Raw genomic sequence first — 19628 nt, 5'->3', positions numbered from 1 at the left:
GTCTTCCCTAATCATAAGTGAAATGAGTCCAAAAAGGTGCAGAAAACCAAGTAGGAGGGAAACAGACAAACGTTGTGTGTATAATTCTGAGTATTAGAACTAATTTTTCTTTTTTTCTCCTTAGACACTCAAAGAAGACAACAAAAAACAATGAGGGATTTATTGGGGTGAAATTAGATTTTTTGAAACTTCTTTTATTTTTTTCTTTCAGTTTATCTTCATTTTTTCATATTTTCAATCTCTCATTAGAGAAGAACACACACAGTAATTGTTAAAAATGTTAAATATGGTTTATCAAAATGAAATATACAATTTACAAGGATCACAATATACTATTTTTATTTAAAAATTTTTTTGTGTTTTATTTATTTTTGAGAGAAGAGAGAGACAGTATGAGCAGGGGAGGGTTAGAGAGAGAGGGAGACACAGAATCCGAAGCAGGCTACAGGCTCTGAGCTGTCAGCACGGACCCTGACATGGGGCTCAAATCCATGAACTGTGAGATCATGACCTGAGCTGAAGTTGGCTGCTTAACTGACTGAGCCACTGAGGCGCCCCTCACAATATACTATGTTCAAATAGATCTTAAAATACGTACTCTTACAAAAGAAGATAATTTATATTTAAGCATTATCGGTTTACATTTCTTACCCTTTTCAATAGTCGTGTGTGTGTGTGTGTGTGTGTGTGTGTGTGTGTGTGTGTGTGTTATATTCCTACCATGTACCAAAACCCTATTCCGAGGTTACAATGTACAAAACTGAACACTACATAGTCACAGTCATCAACCAACTGCACTAGCACTGCCACATCCCTCAAAGTGTTCTGGAAATGTTAATGGTAAATATTTATCATCTAAATTCAATTGATTTTTAATTATAATACTTGAATCTTTTCTGTCATTTGTGACTGTCTCTCTTCCTTGAAATTTTCTATTCTGTCTCTTTCCTCTTCTACATTTATGGAAGTCAATTCTCAAATTTCTCCTAAAAGTTGAAGAGAAATGGAGAAATTTTATGTCAGAAGTGTAAGAGTGTGTGCTCCTGTCATGGGCTGGAAAGTAGTATTGAACAGCTGTATCACAAAGAGTAAGGGTTGGGAAATTGACAAGACTAGGTCCAGATGCTAGCACAATGGCTAACACATAACGAAGTTCAATATATTATAACCTTTTTTTTTTGGTCATACACAAATCCTTTTATTATGGTTCTCTCCTTTGACTTTTTATATGTCTTATTATTGTCCAGAAGAAAAGGTTTCAAGGCCTAAGTGTGTCATGAGAGATCCTCCATTACCTCACTCATAAAGACATTTCTTGCTTTACTTTTCACTTCACCAACCTTTTTCTGTTCTTTCCAACAGTGGTGCCCCAGAACAGCCCTATCCAAGAGGAAGTTGTCAGATGATGGAAATGCTCCACATCTGCATGATCCAATATGGTAGCTACTAGTATTTGTAGTTATTGATCCGTGAGCACTTGTAGCTAGTACAACTGATGAACTGAATTTTTAATTTACATTTAAATAGTTACATGTGGCTAGTAGCTTTTATATTGAACTACACATGTCTAGAGCTTTTATTTAGTAGTAGGTTAATAACTGCAAATGCATTGGATGGGTGTGCTAAAGAAATTATGCTTTTTGTAAGTATTTTTCCTTAGATTTTATGTTTAATTAGTTCATGTCTCAGAAGGCAGAGATGATTATAATTATAGGTAAATTAAACTCTACTTCCAGGCTATTATTAAAGCAACTTCAATTTATATTCCAGCTATAATATACTGTCTGCAGTTTTCTGAATTCACTATGGGTGTTTTCCACCTCAAAGACTTGGCTATTGCATATCCTCTAGAATGCCATTCCACCCTTGGCTGCCTGGGAAACATATATATCTAATCAAAACACAGCTCATTGTCACTTTTTAAACATAGGTTTTCTAGAAACACCAGAAATATTATCTAAAATATGTGAAATTATCTCTATAATTCCCTATACTCCCTTTATCCCACTGTAACAAGCTTATATTTCTATCTTATTTTCATTCCATAAGTTTCCTGTAATTCTGTCAAGCAGGTTCTCTTGATGACTTGATGTTTTTAAGAAACATACATGATAGTTCAAATGTTACATATGCTGATCTCCTAATGGCCATGTGGAATGCATGCAATAGCTACTTCAATGAACAAAAGAGCAAAATATTAAGCAATATACAACTTCTAGTAAAGTTCCATGAAAGCAGCTTTTTATTACACTATTTTCATTCAATTTGTTTTAACTTTTTACATGACATTTCAGTCCTTTTTAAAACTTACTCAGAAAACTTGAAATGGTGGTAATGGTTTAGATTCGAAAAAGTGGTCTATTACATAAGTTTTAGCATAATAGATATGAGGTTTATTTCATTTTGTCTAATATGTTTTTGGTGGTTTTGTTTTGTAGGCATCTGTTGTCCTCTTTTCTTTTTAGAGAGGGGCTTGCTTGCATGAAAGGAAGACACTATATTACTTGAATTTATCTCTCTCCTTTTGCTAGCAAAACCTTTACTCCTTTATCTTCATCTTTTAAATCTGACAGTTTGAATTTAATTTTTATCAGTTTTGTCATTCCCATTCTTTTAGCTACATGGGAGCCTGAATATCTCTCTATGGTGTATTGATTTTTGTCCTTATTTAAATATTGTAAAAATTACTATCGATTGTCTCAAGATGATTCTGATGCGCTCCAGGTCCCCCCACCCCCAGCTCCTTCATTACCAGTATCTTCATGCTAATGGTGTGAGGGTGACTTTGACTGGGAAAGAGCTAAATTAAACCAGGGTTGTGCTTACTGCTATGTCCTTGGAATACTTTCCTTTGGCAGCAGCACTTCCTTTCTTCCCCCCTGCTCCTCCTGCAGTTTTGTACAACAACTTGTTCGGATATGCAAGTATAGTACTGAGTCCAGCTTTGGTATCCATGGCAGCAATTTCTGCCCTAGTTTTATCTGACTTTTCATTTAATTCTTCTGAAAGGGCATTCATCCCTTTGTGGAGGAAGCTAATGAGGCGCTGGTACCAGAGCCCTGGTTCCTATGTGCCAAAAACAGCATCTTGCAAAGCTGCAAGACACACGACCTTGGGGAGTAAGTCTCGTTGAGTAAATTTTGCATTTCAAATATCTTCAAACATTGTCCTACAACATTAAACTTTTTCAAGTATCAGAAATAGAAGTGGATGAATAGATTTTCACTGATTTTTTTTCACTACTAGGGAAGAAAAAGCTCTTTTTCCCTCTCTCTACCTACATTTGTTGAGTTTTATCCAGTTTTTGAGAAATACAGCATATTCCACTTCCACTGGATGTAGTGCCCCTGTGCTAACTTGGTAGCTATGGTCAAGAAAGCTTCTTGTGCTACTTTATAAATTACAGTGGAATATCATAATCTGGACTACATTCAAAAACTCAACTCTCAAAAAGCCAATACTTGAGAAAAGTATAGTACAAAATAGCAATCCACAGAGCAAAGTTATTAAATTTTACCAAATAATACATAAACAGAAGGGATTAAAAAAGAATCAGTGAGCATTGTCTTTGCCATTTTTCTTGAGATTATGACTAAACTAGTTAACTCAGCTTTGCATGTTTGGGGTAAAAGAAGTGGTAATAATTTAGATTCTATTATACTTTTTTGTTTATATTTTATGCAAATCACTAAAGCTAAGCTAAATAAGGTGTCTTTTTGCCTCTGGATCATAAATTCCATGCACTGTATTATAAAAGTCATATTAATCTTATAAAGGAATACAGAAATGTGTCAGTCACCAAAATTCCTTATGAAAAAAATTACAAATAATTTTATGCATTTACAATAAGCATAAATGTCAATTTTTTATTAAAAAACTTAAATAAAAACAGTGAGTGTGTATCTAAAACACAAATTTTATTCTTTGTTTTGTTAATGTATTCTTTATTACCATTTCTTACTGTATGTCTGAAATTCCCATTATGTTTAACATACACTGCTATTATTCTAACATTTAATTTTAAATAATACATAATGTTACAACCTTATATATATACAAGCTATTCAATAAATATTTTATTATCATTCAGCATTTTGTATATTTAGAATTTTGAGAAATCTAGTATCATTGCCAGAGCAATATAATTATATAGGGCCTTAATTTTCCTAAAACATCTTCCTGAAAATTAAAAACGTGTATAAAATATACATATCTATTTTAAAAGCAATTTTCACTTAGAATGCATAATACTATGCATAATAATGTTTGCTCTTTATTTAAGCAATAATAAAAAAAAACTTTAAAGCCATGTACTGTTTTGTTGAATAGTAACCAACGGTAATCTGAGATAAGAAAATGTCACTAAATTAATCTCTTAGAAAAAAATAGATCTTAATGATAATAAAACATTTTTGTTTCATTTGAATGATATTTTAAGAATCATAATCTTGCTTGCTTAATAATGAGATTGGTCTCCAATTTAATAGGTGGGTAATAGGTAGAATAAATTTAAAGAGTATTTTTAAACTAATTAGTCATTGATGCAGTTATGCTAACTAGCAACTAAAAAAGGAGAAAAAAATGGGAATGAGAAAAGAGTACATTCTGACTGGGAAAGTATAAAGGAGTGGGTTTCAAGGAAAGGCAATTGTTACAGTCTGAGAGAAAATACCTTAGAATACTCTGGACAAGATAGGTAAAAATTACAGCTTTCAAGGTAAGTCTTAAAAACTGTAATTGTTATATAAGATAATTTATTGGAGAATGGATGTGAGATGACAGAAACTGGCGCGCATGTTATGTGTCTCTATTCATAATGTCAGACGGTAAGCCAGTATGACTTTGTAAACATACTTCACTTAGATTTTTACCCATTAAATTAATTTCCAACTGCAAATCTTGCCTTTACCTCTAATTTTTCAACCATACACAACTCCCTAAATCTCACTTGGCCTTCTCTCAGGTGTATCAAAGCCTTTCTGTAGAAGCACCACTAACCCCACTAATCCAGTTAACTGGAGACTGTTAACATCTCTCTGACATGAAATGGAACCTCCTTTTTAATTCCCACACCGTTCTCTGTTTTGTGTTGTCTCTCTTCCAGCTTTACGTGTTTCATCTTCTACATGCCAATGTGTTCCATTTGTGTACAAATTAGACTTTTTAAATCTTCTTACACAACCCAGTGAAATGGTATTGGGTTTTCTGATCACAGTGATCCCGTTTTTAAATAGCTGTTACTTGAAAAATCAATAAACATTTTAAGGCACCATGTTCTATTTCCTCTTATTTTCTTCAGATGTTGAATAGAGAACATGAAAAATATGGTTAGAAAAAAATACAATTTTTAAATATAATCACCTCTTAATACATGCACACCTACCAAGTTTTCTCCAGACTAGAAATCCCAATTTATGTGCAATGTAGTTATATTCCTCTTCATTTTGTTAAAATAATTGATACCTCGCATTAACTTCCTAATCACTCCCTAATATTCTCTATGCCTAATTAGCCATGAATATTCTCAATGCATGCTGATACAACTTCTAACATCTAGCTAATTTTAAATATTTCCATTCGACATCATTATATAGCAGCTTACTTTTCTTCTGAAAGTTGTGTCTGCATTTACACTGTTTATATTATTATGTATATGAAAATACTCTAGGCTGATATTTCTATGCTTGATAATGGATTGTCCTTGTTTTCCTAACTCTGCCTTCTCTGCTCTTTTTCTCAGATCTCTTTGATAAAATGAAATCATGTCCATTTATAGACAAATCATGAAAAAAATCTAAATAATATATAAGTGGAATTCTTACAAGGACATTTCAAAGTTAAAACTCCTACAGTGAATTTACCTGAACAACATAAGTAGTAGTTAACAAAACACAAGATAAAAGATCAGAAAATTGATAAATAGTTTACGTGAATAACTACATACAAATATTTCTTGAAGCCCATAGCGATGAATCTGTATTATGATGTACAATCTAGGATATTGCTGATTTAAAAATGCTTCATCAACTCTATCTGTACTTTGTTTTAACTAAAATGAGTGTTTTGGCAATCATGTGTAATGATCAGTTCCCTTTTTGTTAATAACTATGATTTTTATTAATCATAATTTCTGTGTTCTCATCACTTTCATTTTGTTTTTTAAATTTTTCATAATATGATTTATTTTATGACTTATTTTCTCTTTGGGTGTTCTCTATATGTTTTCCAGACTGTCAGTATGTGCTTTATAGAGAACAAGAGAACTGTGCCCCAGCTGTGGTTTAATCCTGCTTTATGATTTAAGTTCATGCCTCTGGTTATATATCCAACTGTTGAATTTTTTATCACTTTATGATAAAATTTGCCTTTTGTCCATAGTTCTTCTTTGGCAATTATTCTGACATTGCTTTAGATCTGAATGCTTAGTGCCTCTTTTTGGCACTGGTATATGCATGCATCTTAAATAACAATGTGCATACTTACATAATTTAATTATATACATATTGAATGTTGTTCAGCTAGAACACATGATTGCAAATCTCTCTAACACAAAAGAGAAGGCTGTTTAAAGTTCCAATTTAAAATGTTTGCTTCTCCCTTTACTAATGCATGTGCTAAAGCTGACTTAGTACCCCTTTGCCCATTCTTTTAATCTCTCCAGATTTTATTAAATCTTAAATCTTCAAGCATAGTATTTGCCTTTCCTCTCATTTTGAATCATCTGCTTCTCAGCACTCTATCCAGATTGTTAATAAATATGTTAAATAGCTATGGGCCTGAAACTAATCCTAGAGGGTCTTACTAGATGCTGTTTTTTGAAAGCCCAATATGGTTCTATTAATAATAATACCTATGCATTTTAATATGGCTCTTTTTTGATATCCACCATATTATGTTGTACTGGAATAAATTTTAATAAAATATATTTGATAATAGACTTCAAAAATCCTCTATATTGAAGTTATTAAGTTAAAATTGAAAGAATGGTATTCTTCATACCCATACCAAACATAACACATGTATATAATTCTATTTAAATCCATTTTAAGCAAGTATAATGAATAAAAACATTAAGCCAATGCAGAGTTGACCAAGGGGAAACCTTGGGCTATACACAGTCAATTACCTAATTTTCTGAACCTTCCCTTGGGGTAACCCAGTAAGCACAACAAGGGCTGTGAGCATTTGAATTGATTATCTCAAGATTTCCTCTTTGGTAACCTGAAAGTGCTGAACTGGTATCCAAAGTGACTTCCTTCTTTAAAACCCACAGGGATTAATAAAATCAGTGCCAGAAAGGACATTTTCAGTAAAGACAGTCCCCTTGAAACTAAACCTGCATGTAGCTGGAAATGTTGGCAGTCTTGGAGACCTTAATTGTCAGAAGCAATTCTGTACATTTAAGGACCTGGGGCTCACTGGAATTAAAGTTAACTGTAGCTGCAATAAGCTGTCTACAAAAATCTTATCTGGACCTTTACCCAAATTACTCTTCCTTATAGGGCTGTTTCGTGTATATGTTTTTAACATAACCGTACTTTATTTTTGTCTAATTAGCCTTTCCCTGTACGTTGATGTGAAGTCAAATGTATGATTATTTCTTAATTATGTATTCTTTGGGGGAAGAAACATAGATAAATAATCTGTGAGAACGGAAAACCCAAGACATTTATGTTGAACTTTAAAAGTGATTTCTTATTTGTGTTTGCAATTATGTTTACACTAAATGTTCAAGATCACATATACCTCAAGCCAAAATACGTAATCATCGCCAAGGTTATTCTTAGGAACAGCTACAGCATTTCTTTATCTTTTTTGTCCTGATATTTAATTCTTTGCCATGATCTACCACCCAAGTAGTGGGAAGCAAAATAACTCAATCATTGCTCAAAAGTAAAATGAAATACCACATTCATAATTTATATTCACTTTTAGAGAGGTAGAGTCGAGGGTATTTCTGCAAAAAAACAAAAAAACACAACTCAGCTCTTCTCCCCACAAAAGGTAAGAGATAACAACAGGTAAACACAAAACTAGATAAAGCAAATTACAAAATTGAAACAACCTCAGAGACAGTTTTTTGAGCTGGAAAACAGGAAAGCAAGAGCCAATTGTACCTAAAGAAAAACTGCTGTAGAAAGAAAATGCCTGTAAGATGGGGGATGGGTGCTGTTGATCTGTTCTTAGGGCAAGGATAAGCGTTGTTTATTCTGGTGCGTACATTAGTCCTGTCACTAGACAGAGAGGTTCCTTATTATACAGCAGAGACTCCATTATTAGTTCAGAATAAACACTTGCTCTCAAAGACATCTACCTCTTCCTCCCTTTACTCCATGCAATATTTTGAATGTTATTTTATACTCCTTGATATTTCAATAGAAAGAGGGTGCACTATATAAGAGCCTGGATTAACATATTTCATTTTCTTTCTTTCTTTCTTTCTTTCTTTCTTTCTTTCTTTCTTTCTTTCTTTCTTTCTTTCTTTCTTTCTTTCTTCTTTCTTTCTTTCCTTCTTTCTTTCTTTTTTAATGTTTTTATTTTATTATTGAGACAGAGAGAGAAACAGAGAATGAGCGGGAGAGGGCCAGAGAGAGAGGAAGACACAGAATCTGAAGCAGGCTCCATAATCTGTCAGCTCAGTCAGCTCAGAGCCTGATGTGGGGCTCGAACCCATGAGCCATGAGATTGTGACCTGAGTCAAAGTCGGCCACTTAACCGACTGAGCAACCGAGGTGCCCCTCTTTCTTTTTTTAAATGTTTGTTTATTTTTGAGAAAGAGACAGAGTAGGGTAAAGGGCAGGGAGAGAGGGAGACACAGAATCTGAAGCTGGCTCCAGGCTCTGAACTGTTAACACAGGGCCTGATACTGGGCTCAAACTCACAAACTGTGAGATCATGACCTGAGCTGAAGTTGGATGCTTAACCAACTGAGCCACCCAGGCGCCCCAACATACTTCATTTTCAATTTAGTAGAAGGGCAAATGAACATCCTGGACAGTAATGCCCAAAAATCCTGAAAAATTTTATCTAGTGGGCCAACATTATAAGGAATTGCATGACTAACTATGAATGTTAGGAAGTTTAAACAAATGCCAACAGTACTTAGTGCAGGGATCATACTTGTGTTAAGTATTACAGGGCACACAAAAAGAAGATATGGTTTACTTTACTTTTATAAGCAAAAATGTGCAGGGATTTCTTAGAAAAGGACCAAAATACCCAGTAGATGTTTCAAAGAAGATATGAAATTAAAGTTGGATCTTGAAGGATGTTACCATTTTTACATCACCAGTATAAGAAATATTAGAAAAATCTATCATTAGCTGAATGCAACCTAACATGGCAAGGTACTACTGCTATCATTCACCATTATAAATGACATTTTTTCATGTTTTCATTATGGTCTATTGTTATGTAGTAAATTAGGATTCAGAATGAGTACTGGGTCTATGTTACTAAAATTGTAATTGAATGAACTAACAGTCACTCAAGTAAATATTATTGCACTCTGTTATGTTAAACTTAATAATGTATTAAAAGAAGACATTAACAATCTAAAACAACAACATATTTTGGGCTGGAGGATGAAGGAAATAAACCAATTTTAGTACAAAAATAAAATAAACTAGTGTTGAAATGACTCTTTCCCAAGAATTACATGTTAACAATTTTGGGCAAGCACACATACAGATTTTATATATTAGCAGTTTTTGTTTCCTCCTGGAATTGTCTATTCAGAGTTAAAAGCATTTGTGACTAGTTTATTTAATATCTTTGTGAAAAACTTACCAAGAACTACTGATTTTAAATAATTCATTTACAGAGATATTCCAACCCTTCATCTTTCCAATATAATGTTAATACTTCTTTAAAAAATGTTTGTGTATTACTTTGCTAAATAAATATTATATTTAGGTTTTAAAAGGATATGTAGATCTACTAACTAATAAAGAAAAGTTCAGATTTTCCACAATATCTAAATCTACACAAATAGTTTATCAGAACTTATGACTGTTCATTTAATATTGACTTTAACTCCATCCAATATTCTATGAATGTATTTTCAAAATATTGATTTTATAATCTTATGTTCAGATCATTTATCTTTATCTGTTGATTATTACTCTTATCTTCCATGCTTATTTCAATTACATTTTAGTAACAGTTCAATTTAATTATAAAACACATACTGAGGCAACCTAAAAAGTTTCAATTTTTGCTCTAACATTTCTATAATTCCTCAGAAGTTACTTATTTTTCTCTGTCTTTGTTCTTCATCTGTAAATTGGATTCAAATTTCAACTATCTTGTGGGGATTTTATAAAGTTTAATAAGATAATTTATGAAATGAGGTTGGCAACTAATGAGTACTCAATGAATATTACTATTCTTATGCTCCTACTTAGAAATCTTCCTTTCTTACCATCATGTTTGACTTTAAAGCCTCATCATCACTTTTCTAGTATTTTTTAAAATTGTGGATGATGACTCATTAATTTGACTGTGAAATCAATTCATTGGGTCTAATTGTATTATCTTTTAAAAATGAAAATAAAATGAAATGAAAAAAATATCAGATCACATCAAATATCGTGAAATGAAGAAGTTTTATGAGACTCTTGTTTTAGTTATATGTGCACACACACATATATATTTATACCCTAAATCACATTAAAATTCTAATAAACACTTTTAGTGTTCTTTCTCTGTTTAGGGAATATTTGAACTATGCCTCTAAGAACCCTATACTTCCAATTTCTATTTTTTCTTAAGGCTGCCAAAGTTAATTCTCTGAAAGATGACTCCTTATAACATAATAATCTATTTTTAAATAAAAACAAAATGTAAAAATTGGCAAGATTTGGAGGTCCCAATTTAGTATGGTCTGTTAGGATCCCTTCATAAATTAATTCTAACCCATCTTTCCTAGAAGTCTATACTCCATTCACACTGATTTTCTAGTAATTTCCTAAATGCCATGAGCTTTTATCAACATGAAATACCTTCCTTTCCAATTGTTTGCTTCTATTCATCCTTCAAGTCACAGCCCAATTATCTCTACTCAAGGAAGTTTTGGCTGACTCAAAAGACAAGTGCAGCCCTCCTCGGTTATCTGTCAACAGTTTGCTCTTTGGTGTTATCACTGATATGCGTTTTGGTCTACCTAAGACAAACAATAAAACTAATAACAATGAAATAAATTTAGGTAGTGTATTTTTCCATTAAAATATTAAATTTGCCTCAAATGCAATAATTGTCAGTAATGACTTTATTACTAATGAGCAAGAAAATGATGCTATATTGATGACAATATGTTGTGTTTTTCACATGCAAGTAAAATAATTTACATAAATAGGAGATCTGAATTACTAAAACATTATCATGTTGATCATCTAATTTACATACCAATACAGTATTACAGGAATATGGTCACTCTGACACATCTCTATCATTTGAGGATTCAATATCTTCAACAGCCCACTTAACTCATTTGCCTTGGCAATCTTTAAATTTCCATGTTTAAGTGAGTAATATATATTTGTTTCTCTGTCCTATTTTTATTTTTTTACAATTTTTTTGTTCCAGAAGTATTATCATTTGAGAAGAAAACATACTCTTATTTATATACAGTAGGCATGTCTTCATGTCTGTACCTGGAAGTTTTTGAGTTTTTTATTTTGTTTTGCTTTTTGTTTCAGTAACTGTTAAAACATGTTTCATGTCACACTTTTAGTGGTTAAGAGAAAATGGGGGGAAAAGTAACAGACATGGTAGTATAAAAGTAGACTGTCATTCATCCAGGGAAAAGTAAAGCTGAACTAAAATAATTCTGATCCTGAGGACAATACTACACTCACGTTAAAGAGGAGGGAAGAAGGTAGATAGAACTTGAAAAAAAGTGGTGCCTTATTTTGCTTGACATAAAATATTTAACACCCATATTTTTGTGAGGGGATCTGAGAAATACCTTCTTTACTGTATCTGGAACCTTGGGGGTACCCAGATTATAAACGTCAACAACTCAGAATCATATAACCAAAAAGGCATATTTTTTGCATTTATATGAAGGACTACAACCTAAGGGAAAATATGTTTCTTAACTTGTATAATATATACAGGAAAGAAAATTTACATTGCAACAATTGGGGGGTTATTATTAACATATGGGATATGGTAGTCATTATTACTAACAAAATGTTATAATAGTTCAATATGCTGCCCTTATCATTTTATATATTTGTAAGACTTGTGAATTCACTTCCAATCTCAGCATACCAACTCTAATGTTTCCGGAAGATTTTTAATTTTTCAAATGATTATATTATGGTGATTTTTCAGAAAAATAATTCTTGCACAGACTGCAGAATGAGGAATATGATAGGCAAAATACAATGCACAGTATTTATACTCACAGAACTCATATTGAAAATAATAGCATTAATAAAGATGCAAAAATTATATATATATATATAAAATGGATGGTCATTCAGAGCAGTAGAAAAAGGCAAATTTTTGATGGTCATTCAAAGGTAACAAAGTTGAAAAGTTTTCCAAAAATAATTAAGATTTGAATAAGTAGACATGAATGCTAAGTACATATGTAATGTAAATATTCAAATGGCACTAATAATTCAATATTTTAACATTTTCACCATTAAAATGGAAAGCAGCAGATTAACAGATGGTGATTTATTAAAATGCCTTGAGATATTGAATGTAATAATTTAATAACATAGATACAATGTTTTAAGAAAATAAATGATTAAGACCAAATGTGTTATTCACAAACTTTGTTCAGTTGAGAGAGGAATCATTTTGGGTGGGACATGATAAAAAGTGTAACTTCATAGTTTTATAATTAATTGAATCAGTTATGACCTACATAGATATAATGTGATTTGAACTGTTCCATGCAAAAAGAGTTAACATACTCAAATAATGTTCATAATGATTTATTCACAGTGACCAGATTACAGTTTTCATAAGAAATTTTTTGCCATCAATAACAAAAGATAAAATCAAATACACTCGGTAGAGGCAAATTGTTGTGGAATTCAAATGCCCATAAAAAAATGTCTTCTGATTCATGTTACTCTTTGGGTTTATTATCATTACCAATCCTCATGTGTGTGCAACATTGCAAAGTTGCACACACATTTATCTATACCGAGTCAGTTATTTGCCAAAATAATTATTTGTTCAAACTAAGCCATAGAAAGTTTAAATTATTTACAAGTAAAGGTGTATCTAGTAAGCAGAGAGCCAGAACCATAGTGCAAGTAGTTTAAACAGCCAAGCCCATTATTTTATTGGATTCTTAGATTGCAAGTAATAGGAATCTGAATTCAACATGGCTTAAATATTTACAGACTTACTAACTTTATAAGAGGTAGTTCAAAGTAAAGCAGCAAAGTGTTATTTAATTAAATAATACTATTATTAAATTCAGGTATTTTTTTCATATTTTATTATCTATTGTTGAATTCATCCTCAGAATATTAGCATTTCTAAAAATTATATGAAAACATGATGATGTCCAGAAGAGGAAAGAAGTATTTTCCTGTGATATTTTTAAGAACTTGAAGGAATATTTTACAGAAGCACATTTCTGAGCCCTTTTGGGAGACACACATATTACTGATATGGTCAGTAGAGTGCAATGAAATTACTTTTAGACCGATAGGGACCATCGCTGGAGCTGGTGGCAGGGAGTTGTCTGTCGTGTCATATCTGCATGAAGGCAAGGTGGATAGCTAAAGCAGGAAGAGGAAGTATATGTGCTGCATAGATAACTCAAAATGTCAGTCTCATTCTGAGTTGTCTTTTTGTGCAACTATAAATGTAATGTGATTACTAAATGGACACATACCAAGTGAAACAAACTGATACATGTGTGATCTTCTTTACTAAATGGCATTTGATAATTGGATAATTCTTTCCTAATGAATCTGCAAACAGTCACTGAAAAGTTAGCAGCTTAAAACAACATTATCTTACAGTTTCATACCTTATTTATTAAAATTACAAATAGCATTAAATACTTGTTTAAAATGGTCTGAAACTTGACTTGTTACATTGGATAGTTGATGTGTTATTATGAAAAATGTCAAGTACCCATAACTGGATTTACTGATATAGTGCAAAAACATTTGCTTGATAATGGGGATACTTGGATTTTGATCCAAGTTATGCCAGGAAAAAGCTTTATAACACTTTGCAAACCAATTAATTCCTGTAGGACTCAGTTATGTCATGTGATGGCCAGACCATATTATAACTTAAAGACCCTTTCAGTTACAACATTTCTAAATATCAGTCCAAAATTTCTGGAAAAAAAAAACCCTCAAGTCAATAGGTAGCCATATTATACTGATTGAAGTACATGAATTGATATATTATTATTAGAAGCATTGGATTTCAGAACTGCAGAGATTTCTTTGTGTTCCAATTTGAAATATGTTACTTGTGAAATCATTGACTGATCTTAAGTTAGCTAATTCAACTATTCTGTCTTGAGAATCCAATTTCCAAATTATCTACTGTTGCTTAAGATCATAATGGCCCTGTAGAAAACAACCTAGCAGGTACCATCACCATGTCTGCCTATTCTCTCTTGGACCAGATTTAAGTGTGAAGAAACAAATTGCAGACAGATGAGAAACAGTTTTTTAGGCAAGAAAATTCAGGGTCTAGGCTGACAAATGGCAATGGAAGAAGATGGAGAAGGCAGATTGGAGAATGGAAAGGAGACTGATTTACAAAAACAGTTTTTCACATAAACACGCTCACACAAAAACACATACTTGCTTACATGTACTTTTTCTTTTATCTCTGTCACACTAGTCCAGCAATTTCAAAATCTTACTTATTGCTTTGTTTGCTGAATAGAATTTATTTAAGAAGCAGTTTTTGGGGCACCTGTGTGGCTCAATCAGTTAAGTGTCTGACTCTTGATTTGGGCTCCAAGCTGACAGTGTGAAACCTGCTTGAGATTCTCTCCCTCTCACTCTCTACCCCTCACCCTCTTGTGGTCTCTCTAAATATAATTTTTTTTAAAAAAGGTGTACTACAAAGGTATATTTTATTGAAGGATCGTATACCGATATGATGAGTAGATCTTCAGAATTACCAAATTCTATCAGTACCACTGTAACTCAGAATCATAAAGGTGAAGGGATTGTTTTGTTTCTGGTCAAAATTGGTTGAAAGACTTACGGTGGTGGATACATTGAGATCTCTGTAATTAATTAAAAAGATCAACTCAGAATGAGGCTTGAGTGAGTTTATTCCTGGGGTAGGGACACGAAATATTTTAATTTGATTGCATTAAAAAGTGCATTGGATCAAAAAGTCACCATTTATTTTCTTGCAGTATGTAAGGGATCCTTAGCTTTTAATTTTGAAGTAGCCAGTTCAAAACAAACAAAACACACAACCATAATAAACAAAACATTTCTAAGTAGAGATGTGTATATCTGTGTCAGACAATAATAAATGTGCTTTTTCTGTTATTGTTCCAGTTTTAAATTACCTTCATAGATTTCTTACTGAGTTGCTTTTTACTTGGTGTTGATTAAACAGTACTGTGAAAAGTTTAATTTCAAAATTGCCATGTATCAGGTAATCCAGGGTAGGCGATACCTTATCTTTGACCAGTTAGCATTTTTTTAAAAGAATGCCATAATGGTCTTTTCTGAGAAATAATACCCTTTTTGATGAAATGCTTTGATCCTTTGTTATGGATTTTATTAATTGAACACATTTTTAATAGAGAAATCATCTTCAAAGAAAGGTAAACTTGAAAAGTTTTAATGTGCAAGTGAAAATGTATTATTTGTGATCAAGATTCAGCAGAAGCCTTACCAAGCAATTTTCTATCTTCAGACTTTAGTTCTCAATAGACATGGTCCTTCACATTTTCTCTGATAGGAAAAATTCCTCCTGCCCTTCAAGCCTTCAATCTATTTATAATAATTATTAGGATTATTTAAAAAATAAGAAATAGCTCTTTTATGTGATGAGTGCTTCAATAAGCATATTATATTTACTTCATTTTTTTCTTTGCTCTTTAAGTTTTTAAATTATTATTTTTCAATTTTTTATTTAAATTCTAGTTAGTTAACATGTAATGTTGATTTCAGGAGTAGAATTTAATGATTCATCACTTACATATAACACCCATTGCTCAACATCACAAGTGTCCTCCTTACTGCCCATCACCCATTTAACCTATCTTCCACCCACCTTTGATCCAGTAACCCTTCGTTTGTTCTCTATAGCTAAGAGTCTCATAATTTGCAGTGCCTGGGAGACTCAGTTGGTTAAGCACCTGACTTTGGGTCAGGTCATGATCTCACTGTCTGTGAGTTTAAGCATCACATCGGGCTCTGTGCTGACAGCTACTAGCCTGGAGCCTGCTTCAGATTCTGTGTCTTCCTCTCTACCCCTCCCCGACTTACACCCTGTCTCTCTCTCAAAAATAAACGTTAAAAAAAGAGTCTTTTCTAATTTGCTTCCATTTTTCTACCTTCCCCTATGTTCATCTGTTCTGTTTCTTAATTTCTACATATGAGTGAAATCATATGGTATTTGTCTTTTACTTGTTTCGCTTAGCATAAAACACTCTAGCTCTATCCATGTCATTGCAAATGCCAAGATTTTCTTCTTTTTGATGACTGAGTAATATTACATTATATATAATATATATGTACATATATTATATATATGTAAAAACCACATCTTCTTTATCTATTCATCAGTTGGTGGAAATTTGGGGTCTTTCCAAAATTTGGCTATGTTAATAATGCAGCTGTAAACATTGGGATGCATCTGCCCCTTCAAATCAGCAGTTTTCTATCCTTTGGGTAAATAACTAGTAGTGCAATTGCTGTCTTGTAGGGTAGTTCTATTTTTAACTTTTTGAGGAAACTCCATACGTTTTCCAAAGTGGCTGCCCTGGTTTGCATTCCCACCACCAGTACAAAATGGTTCCCATTTCTCCACATCCTTGCCAACATCTGTAGCTTCCTGTGTTGTTAATTTCAGCTGTTCTGACATGTGTGAGGGGGTATCTTATCATGGTTTTAATTTATATTTCCCTGTTGATGAGTGATGGTGAGCATCTTTTCATGTGCTTGGCCATTTGGATGTCTTCTTGGGAAAAATGTCTCTTCATGTCTTCTGTCCAATTCTTAACTGGACTATTTATTTTTTGGGTGTTGAGTTTGATAAGTCCTTTACAGATTTTCAATACTGACTTTTTATCAGATATGTCATCTGCAAATATCTTCTCCCATTCCACAAGCTGCTTTTAGTTTTGTTGTTTTCTTTGTTGTGCTTTCTAACTTTATAAAGTCCCAATAGTTAATTTTTGCTTTTACGTCCCTTGTCTCCAGCAATGTGTCTAGTAAGAAGTTACTATGGTCAAGGTCAAAGAATTTGCTTCCTCTGTTCTCCTCTAGGATTCTGATGGTTTCCTATCTCACATTTAGGTCTTTCATCCATGTTGAATTTGTTTTTGTGTATGGTGTAAGAAAGTGGTCAAAATTGAACAACGTGGAAGAAATGAATAAATTCCTAGAAATGAACAAATTGACAGAAGTTAAATAGGAAGAGATAGAAAATTTGAACAGACCCATACCCAGCAAAGCAATTGAATTAGTAATCAAAAATTGCCCAAACAAACAAGAATCTTGGGCCAGATGGCTTCCCAGAGGAAATCTATCAGATAGTTAAAGAAGAGTTAACATCTATTCTTCCCAACTTATTTCAAAAAATAAAATGGAAGGAAAACTTCCAAATTCACTCAACAAGGCCGGACTTACCTAGATTCCAAAACCAAAGATCTTACTAAAAAGGAGAATTACAGGCTAATATCCCTGATGAATCTGTATGAAAAAAATCTCAACAAGATACTAGCAAATTGAATCTGATTGTACATTAAAAGAATTATTCACCATGATCAAGTGGAATTTATTTCTGGGCTGCAGAGGTGATTCAATATTTGCATTCAAAATATAGAGTATTTGTCTCCTGAAAAATCACAACTGTTAATGCTCATCCCCATAACACCACTACCTTGTATTTCAATTATTAGATCATTATTAGTGCAAAATATTTAAAACCTAAATAAATAAATTGCTTCTATTGCACAAAAGATGCTAAATATTAATTAAAGTTATCATAATTAAAGCAAAAATTTTATGACAGGTTGAGCACCATTTAATACTGTGAGAACTTCATTTCAATAAAGACACAATTTTCCTTTCTTAATTTTAATTTTTATTTTTTAATAGTTTAATGTCAAATTGGTTTCCATATAACACCCAGTGCCCTTCTCCACAAGTGCCTCCTCCATCACCACCGCCCCCTTCTCCCATCCTCCTCCCCTTTCAGCCCTTGATTCCTTTTCAGTATTCAATAGTCTCTCAAGTTTTGCATACCTCTCTCTCCCCAACTCTTCTTCCCTCTTCCCCTCCCCATGGTCCTCCTTTAGGTTTCTCCTGTTCTCCTGTTAGACCTATGAGTGCAAACATATGGTATCTGTCCTTCTCCGCCTGACTTATTTCTCTTAGCATGACACCCTCGAGGTCCAAGACACAATTCTTCTAAGCCATTTTAATTGTTGCTTTAGACTTTGGGCAGCCATTGGGAATACATACAAGTCATTCTGCATGTTTCTCTGTATGTCAACAATGTAACTTACCTTTTATGGTATTGTTCTTAAGTTGTTTTAATGTCCCTTTAAATTATTAGAACTTATCTGTATTAAGAGGAGATGTGAAAAGTTACTTGGTTTGGTTGCACCCTAGACTTAGTAGCCAGGTAAAAGACTTAGGAAGAAGCAATTTTCAATCACTGTTTAATTTTTTTTTCACAAAAACTTGTTTGACGTTTATAAAAAGAGCAATTGACAGAGTGTGGTATAAGTATTATGACCATTTTTGTATATTTATTGCTGCCTAAGAAATTGTGTCCTAAAATTACTGTCAGACATTATACTTTAGGAGAAAAGAGAGGTATCTGGATTTGAGGCTGCTTAAACATGGTCTCTAAATATATAACACTGGAAATAAAACTGAAACAATATATAGCAGAATAAATCAAGCCATTGTTTTATATCTAGGCTTTGAATTACTTCAACAAACATTTTTCAGAGGAAAATGTCAGAACTTAAGATTTTTTATTGTGGTCAGCTGTGAGTATTCATTGAAATAATTACAGTCTTTGTTCAATCTAGTCTTACCACTATAATAGAAAGATATTTTAATATCTTTTTTGAAAACTTCATTGTATGTTATGGAAAATTTGTGTATTGCTCCATTCTTTTAAATCTACTTCACTAAAAACCGAATTGTTGTTATCTGAGAAATTTAAAAATCAATCAATTAAGTCTTCTACATTAGATGTACTAAATGTAGGATGTCAGTAAAACACACTGAATTGAACTATCTTGAACTATGATTTCCCTAAAAGTAAATCATTAAAATAATCACCTACATATATAAATAGGAAATACTGATTGGTAGATCAATTATTTTCTACAAATCAAAAGGAACTGAATTTCTTTTGAAAATCATCAATTATGTTCAAGTTATTTGCTATTTAAGTATCAATCTTATAAGACT

At 32.5% G+C, this 19628-nt stretch overlaps 1 pseudogene; it reads right to left on the bottom strand.

The window, feature by feature from the left end:
* Positions 1-19628, bottom strand: part of LOC115290555 — an 82348-nt pseudogene that overhangs the window by 31315 nt on the left and 31405 nt on the right.

This window comes from Suricata suricatta, chromosome 4, assembly GCF_006229205.1.
Source record: "Suricata suricatta isolate VVHF042 chromosome 4, meerkat_22Aug2017_6uvM2_HiC, whole genome shotgun sequence".
NCBI lineage: Eukaryota > Metazoa > Chordata > Mammalia > Carnivora > Herpestidae > Suricata > Suricata suricatta.
The sequence above is the reverse complement of the archived record's forward strand: the minus strand, read 5'-3'. Positions and strand labels throughout refer to the sequence as shown.